We start from the raw sequence: 8570 nt of genomic DNA, 5'->3' as shown, positions 1-8570 counted from the left end.
TAATATTATCTTGTTAACTAATGTGAGTCCTTTTGTGGCACAATGGTATGTCTGCAGTCCTACAGTGATAGAAACTGGGTTTTAATACCCATTATGGGCAGACCACAGATAGCCCATTGTGTAGCTTTTTGTTTAATTACAAATAAAACTAATACCATAAGTTGTTGTTTATTAAACAAAGGTAAATAAGTATTTAACTGCATATCAGTTTCTGAAGCCACCTAAGATTCACACCAAGTTATATTGGACTGTCAATAATGCCTACAATTAAAGTACTAAACTTCACTGTGGCATAACAATATACCAACTATAGGTATATAAGACACAACCTATTGCCTGCAAGAAGTAAAGTAATTGTCAATAGAAATAGTCAATAAAATTATAAAATATAAACCCCACTACAATACCAACCTCTCAGAACAAAGAACTGTTCTCATAAAATAGAAAAAAAAAAGACAACACAGTAACAATTCTACCAGCAAACACAAGAAATACTATCATTATGGACAAAGGGGAATATTCCATCAAATTGTTAGCCAGTTGAAAGTGGTCATAACATGCAGATCAGATCTTACCTGACAGGAAGATTAGTAACAACATCACAAGCTTTGATGTATCCAATTTCACTAACATACCAAATTCTGCCACAATACAAATATTGTGTAAACAGCTTGAAAATGCTAGAACTCTTATGGAATGTTCCAACTATGAATAGATCTCACAAGCTGCTGTGTCAATATAACCTATTTCCAACTTGAAGGTAAATGCCACCAATGACAAGGTCTAATTACTTGGTGACCATACTTCCCAGTTTGGCCAGGACAATCATGCCCATGGATCTGTTTGTCATGGTATCCTGAAGAGATATCTCAGGATGTAATAAATGTCCTAGTTTGAGTTTTTTTTTATTTTCAGGTGACTCCAAATTTACCAAAAAGTTTTTAAAGAAAACTAGTAATTATGTTTTGACAATTTTTAAGTTTGACCACCTGTCATTTATGGTCACTTTAACTGTAGACTTAAATGTATCACCAGTATTCAGTAATTGCCATGTGGAACATTTTTAAGATAATGCTCTCAAAATAGCCATGCTTCATCTCGAGATTTGACTTTGATATGTTGATGATGCATCTGTAGTATGGCCACACATTACAAATTAGATTCATCATCCACTTGAACAGTCCACATCAGATAAGACAATTCACAATAAAAATGGAAAGAGGTGACAAACTCCCATTCTTTGGCATTACCAAGACACACAACTCATGTAGGACAGGAATTTACTACAAATAAACTGAAAAATAAGCAAGATAGGCTGTCTAATTTACAGAATGCACAAGAGTTTTTAGTTCTAATGAGCACATTACCATAATCCTGTAAAGTCTGATGAATATGAACATCAAGAATAAACATCAAAATTACAGACAAAAAGCCATATTACCTGCTATTGGGTGGTTCTTTCTGAAAACATACAGAACAGTACTGAAAATGCACAATACGATCCAATATGGCACAAACCAACCACCTAAATATCCAGTCAAGAAAACAAAAGACCTTTTACTGAATGTGAATTCTTATAAATTAGAGAAACAGAAAGATAAAAATGTTTTTGAAGCTTAATGGAATTCAATTCTGAAATGATAGAATATGATTCCTACAAAAAAAAAAAAAAAGAGAGAAAGAAAGACAAAAATAGCATATATTGTTTTGACTGTGCCATACTCAAACTAGCATACACTAGTTAGTGATTTGAATTCTAATGGCAGAGACCTAGTCAAGCAGGTAATGCATTAAGTTATAATCAAGAAGACCTGGGATTGATGCCAGGTTACTACCATCAGAAAAATGGTTATTTTAAGGACTTCCCTGAAAGATTAGCAGCCAAGATGTAGGATAAAAACTAGTTAATAATCAGTATCTGGACAAAAAAACTATTAATAAGCAATTAATAATTTGACTTAGGTGATTGTATAGGCTACTGACCATGACAGACATTGATATCCAATTGCCACAAACTTAAGCAAGTAAGTAAAATTACTTTAAGAGCATAACTGAAAACTTGTATGTTAAGCTTTAAAGCTGTATTTGTTTTTTAAAAGTTTGTTTTTCTTATACCACTTAACATTAGAATTGCCAGCATTGTTCATATGGATATAATCAGGTTTTAAAACATATCTGAAAAACATATACACCATATTGCTTATATGCATATGATTTTGTCTTTTGAGTAACATGAAAAATGTAAATAAAAATGCTATCAATGCTGCATTAATTGCACTAATTACTGATGAAGTATTTATGGATACTTTGTAACAGGTAATAAGAAACTTATTAAGATATAATACAATCTGTTGATCCCACTCACAGTGAACTGGGTAAAACAAGTTGAGAAGTTGAAGGCTAAATCACTTTAAAAAAATTCTAAATTTTACACTATACATTCATGTGTGTGCTGTAATGTGAACTTCAGGTTGAATAAACAGCCATAAATAACTAAGATTATCACATACAATTTCCACCTTGCCTTTGTCCAGTTAAGTGTTTATTGATGTTAAAGTAAAAATAAATTATCATTGAGTTTAGTCTTTGGTGTATGTAGTCATTCTGTGAAAGGGATTAAAGAGGGTTTCGTCTATAATAATTTATTTCTTTTGTGAATGTAAAAATTAGCATTATGAAATACAGTTAATAGCTGTATTTGCTAGTAATTACTTTAACTCTAGTTTAGAGGTAATATTGCCAGTAAGTTTTTAAATACAAGAACTGGAAATATCCTGAAACTAAGATACCTAGAAGACCAAGTAATAAGTTATTCAATTCTGGTTTTATTTTCCAAGTTTCTTGTTTTTAATATTATGTTTAGGATTTTTTATTTAGAACATTCTGATTTTTCAAAACAGCATGAAGCATGTAGGTTATATATTCTTCAAAAATTAGGAATCCTATCGGAAACATACTTTATAAAATTAAAACATAATGTGATACGTAATTAAAATAAGTATGCCATTATGTTGCATTAACTTTCCATCATAATGGCTAATTACTGAAGGTCTGAACCATTTTGGAGCAGAAAAAGTAGAAAGACTGAACACATGTTGATTGAAAGTTTATTTCATATTAGTGAAGTTTTTTTTCTTTTGTGAGTGGTCCCTCAATAGCACATGTTTACTAACTTGCAATGCTAGAAACCTGGTTTTGATACATACAATGGGCAGAGTTCCCATAACCCATTGTGTAGTTTTGTGTATACTTACAAACAAACAAACTTTAGTGGAGTAATACTTTGAACGAATGAGTTGTATAATGATACTGGTTTTTCATTTGGCGGATGGTTATGTTGAGGTAAACGTACGTTAACTTTTTTTACCATTTCTCCAATATAATAACAATCTCAACTTTAGTGTTTCTTAACTGGAAAGACAAATGAATCATATAATGGGGATAAATGTAAAGCTATATTAATGAATGGTTTTATCTTGAGGTAGGGTGAATCCTACTAATTTTGGATGAGAATAATAATAATAAAATTTTCACATCCTGGCATAAAACTGACAGATAGCCTTTGACATTCAAAACAAATGTCTTTCACGTGTGAAGTGTTATTTATAAAGTGAAATGTACCTCTAAACATGAAACATAAACTTTTAGTTGGATGGAATTCACGTTTGAGTTATCCTTGTAAATACGTGGTAACTCACTCGTAGGTACTGTAAATTACTAATTTCAGCATTCTTGGGCGTGCTTTGTACATGTTTCACAATTAAGTAGATGAGAGCAGGATCTCCAGTATAAAGTTGATGGCCTCCACAATATTAACCTGAATATGAAATATTGTTGTAGAGTGTACTTTTAATATTTTTATGTTTTGTTTCCTAGAGGGAGCTTTTTGCATGATGTATTAATGATTTGTGATAATTAAAGTTTCATGAATGTGTGGATACAAGAAGAAATTGAACAAGTAATTGTTAAGTTTTATTTGTGGGTTAAACCTATCAACAAATGTAGCCTGTATAACGTGTACCTTGGGGTTGAGTAAATAAATAACTTATTACAAAAAGGGGGAATGGACTTTGTAATATTTTAAATGAATAATCTGCCCAATCACAGAAACCGTTACAGCAATATAATCAGCCTTTAGGATCTGGACTAAGCAGATAGTCTGATGTGGCTTTGCTATAAGAAAACAAAACAAAAAAAACCGCAAGGAACAAATAAAATATTTCCAGAAAATAATTCACTAGAGATAATTATTACCTAAGAACAACCGTAATAAATCAAAAACAAAACTAAAATGTTGTAACTGAAATGAAATTAAACACTGTTAAGAAAAAAGTAAAAAGCTTAGAATATTTCAGGCAAAGATTTGGTTTGGTTTAGTTTTTGGAAATTCGCACAAAGCTACTCGAGGGCTATCTGTGCTAGCCGTCCCTAATTTAGCAGTGTAAGACTAGAGGGAAGGCAGCTAGTCATCACCACCCACCGCCAACTCTTGGGCTACTCTTTTACCAACGAATAGTGGGATTGACCGTCACATTATAACGCCCCCACGGCTGGGAGGGCGAGCATGTTTGGCGCGAACCCGCGACCCTCAGATTACGAAGCGCACGCCTTAACGCGCTAGGCCATGCCAGGCCCTTTCAGGAAAAGACTATTTATAGGGAAGTGAGCTATCTTGTTATTATTAGATCTGTGATTGTGGAGAACACGGAGGAATGTGACCTCTACGATGATGGATTGTCCGAGGAGCAGTTTTATGAACTGTTTGGAGATAGCGACAACGAATAATTTGAAGGCTTTTGAATTTCATAACTTGCATACTGATTTGCTGTGTTCTATTAAAGTGCAGTTTGCGTAAACTCTTTTAATACTTTGAAGAAATGTGGTTTAAAAGTTAGCATAAACGTACTTTGATACTGAAATATGTTGTGATAAGTTTTGTGCGTTAGATTGTTCTTTGTTATGTGTTTTAAATATGAATATTTATCATACAGTAAATAAAATAGTTGATGAAATTCCATTAAACGCTTGAACACCGAGTTTGGATTTATTCATTTATTTTCACTTTTCTATCTCTTCTATTTTTCTCCTTCTAATCTGAAATCGAAATATCGTATACGAAACCCAAAATTAGGTTTCTATTAATTTCCATTTTTTTTCACTTTTCTCTCGTTACCTGCTTTTCTTCCTTCGTCTTATAAACGAGTTTAAACGGAATATCGACAATCTCTCAGGTGAAGTTGGGACCCGTCTTATAAGCGAATCGTCTTATAAACGAATAAAAACGGTATATTACAAGCCCGGCATGGTCAGCTGGTTATTGCGCTCGACTCGTAATCTGAATGTCGCGGGTTCTATTCCCCGTCACACTAAACCTTTCAGCCGTGGGAGCGTTATAATGGTACGGTCAATCCAACTATTCGTTGGTAAAAGAGTGGCCCATGAGTTGGCTGTGGATGATGATGACTAGTTGTTTTCCTTCTAGTCTTACACTGCTAAATTAGGGACGGCTAGCGCAGATAGCCCTCGTGTTGACAAGCAAACCATCATACTACAAAACGTTCCAAATGTAAGTGATTAAAAAATCTCATTTTTCCTCGACAACGAGGCATACACGTGATCTCAACGTTGAATGTTACCTTTGTTATAATATGTAAGTTCTCGTTATCTCATCACTATTCAAACCGTACTTGTTTAAAAAAACGAAACTTTAATGTGCGTATTGGTATTTGATTTTCTCGCCAGTAGGATAAAAGTATAAAAAACGAAATTATTTCAGACGTTAAACAATTACTCGTGACTCTGAACACGTCCAATTGTTATTCTATTGTTGTTGTAACTTTCCACTTGCACGTTTCATGTTATTTAGCTTATTTATTTTTAGCTCTATTCATGTTAGTTTGAGAGTTAAATATGTTAAAGTTATGGGCAGTAGCCTAGTTAAACTATTGAAAACTTATTGTCTCCGGGCCCATGTTTTGACTGGACAAGCTAAAAGCATGTTAAATACGTATGCGTGTGTACTATTTTAGTTTTGTATGTAACAATTTAAGCTGAAATATATGTTTTGCTGTTAGGTGTTCGTGTCCATCCTTTCAGTGATAATTATAAGTGCTTATAACTTAAAACCCGTGTTTGATATCCGTAGTGGGCACAGTGGAGATTGCTCTTTGTATAGCCTTGCGCTTAAGAATAACCAAACAGGTGTTGGCAGAGAATGTTTCAGTTTGAAAGTGATTTACTGAATGATCAGGAAAATAGTTGTTAAATATTTTTGACTAGTAGCATATTATTATAAGTAATACACAGCGAAATTACAACTTTAACGATACGGTAATCAGGAAAATAATAGGTGAGCAGTAACTATGGACTTACTGCTTCGATTGTGCGTGGTTGACACAGAAAATAGTCCATTGAGGCTTTGTTCTGGAATTAGATTTCCCTCAAAATGCAGATTGACCAATGTGTATTTGAGTTACTAAAACAAGACAAAAAAGTTAAATCCATCAACGAAAAATAGATTTTTATGTTTACTTTTGAATTTCGCGCAAAGCTACACTTGGGCCATCTGCGTTAATCATCCCTAATTTAGCAGCTAGTCATCATCGACTCAGGGGCTACGCTATTACCAACGAATAGCGGGATTGACCGTAATGTTATACGCCTTTACAGCTGAAAGGGGAACATGTTTGGTTTGACGAGGATTAGATCCCGCAACCCTCAGAGTATGAGTCGAGTGCTCTAACCACCTGGCCATGCCAGACCTTAAATTTTTATAGTGATCGGGTACTGATTGAAGTTAATCAAAAGTAGTGAGTGTTCTGAAGTATTAACACAATAGATTTGTGTGGCTCTCATACAATTAATTAATACATGCAATTAATTGGTATAAAACTGAAATAATGATACAAATAAAAGAAAAGTAGCGTCCTCAAGTTTGTTAATTTCACGTCCAGTAATTAATTCAGTAAGAACTCAAATAATGGGAAAATGTATTACACAGTAACGTAGAAATCAGAATTATCTTAATTTCAAGTGAATTTTAAACAATAAAAGAGACTTAACAAAGTGAAACAATTTATATTTCAAATATAATCAAAGCAAAGGAAGGAGGTGTAAAGTGTGGCATCTTTACTGGCGGACCCGGCATGGCCAGGTGAGTTAAGACGTTCGACTCGTAATCTGAGAGTCGCGGGTTCGAATCCCCGTCGTACCAAACATGCTCGCTCGCCCTTTCAGCCGTGGGGGCGTTATAATGTGACGTTCAATCCCACTATTCGTTGGTAAAAGACTAGCCCAAGAGTTGGCGGTTGGTGGTGATAACTAGCTGCCTTCTCTCTAGTGTTACACTGCGAAATTAGGGACGGGTAACGCAGATAGCCCTCGAGTAGCTTTGCGCGAAATTCAAAACAAACAAATCTTTACTGAATAGATTTGTGATTTTAGTTTCATATTCCGTTGAATTGGTTCATACCATGAAATTTAACTGAATCAAGTTGCACTCGGTTGTTCCAAACCAGGAAAAAACGGTATTACATACTACTAACAAGGATCCCGTCCTTCTCAAGATGCAGATCCTACCCGCGTGATTAACGGTAAAACTCAGTTCAAAAGAAAGGATGTATCCTTTGGGTATCGCCTGATTTGCCATGAAAATATCAGGGTCAATCTCTGTACAATATACTTGTTGATAAAACTGCTTTTGTCCATAATAAAGTATATGTGGTATCTTAACCGAGTAATTAAGTTTCGAAAGTAACTGTGGCGAATGAAACGTAGTGGTTTCCTTGACTAACGTTATATGTGGAGAACACATATCAAAATGTACAGACATTTTGACTTTTTTTATTAACTAAAGATTAGAGAACATAAGGTAATCCTGCATACCATATGAGCATAGAAGTTAGCAAACCTGGATACTCCCTTGAAAGTACTCAAACCCGAGACGAGTGGATAATGCAACAGTTTTTATAAAGAATACTTAGAATTGAAAGCCAGTCACTACAACCACGCAAATGACTCATCTCAGGTCTAACGTGAAGATGGCAGAGATTGGCAACTGAAATATATACTCAAAAATATTTAGTATTAAATAATTAGTAAGTAATATTTGAAATGGCTTCTAACAATGGTATGAAACAAAACTAGTAAAGAAACAAATCAACTGTGATTGTTTTGCGTTGTAGCTTTTTAAATCTTACGATAATTACGTTGCAGCATAATCTAATTAATGATAATAAAAGTGATTTATTTCTTTGGTTGTTTTCTAAATTCGCGCAAAGTTACACGAGGGCTATTTGCGCTAGTCATTCATAATTTAGCAGTCTAAGACTAGAGGTAAGGCAGCTAGTCATCACCACTTACTGCCAACTCTTTTTACCAACAGATAGTGGGATTGACCGTAACAATATAACGTCCCTACGACTGAAAGAGCGAGCATGTTTGGTATGACGGGATTCGAACCCGTGACCCTCAGATTACGAGTCGATCGCCTTAATCATCTGGCCATGCTGGGTCTTCTTTTGTCTTAACATGCAAGTTTTGCAGGGTACATTTACCGATAGTCGTGATTC

Source organism: Tachypleus tridentatus, chromosome 12 (genome assembly GCF_004210375.1).
Source record: "Tachypleus tridentatus isolate NWPU-2018 chromosome 12, ASM421037v1, whole genome shotgun sequence".
In the NCBI taxonomy this organism is placed as follows: Eukaryota; Metazoa; Arthropoda; class Merostomata; order Xiphosura; family Limulidae; genus Tachypleus; species Tachypleus tridentatus.
The sequence above is the reverse complement of the archived record's forward strand: the minus strand, read 5'-3'. Positions refer to the sequence as shown.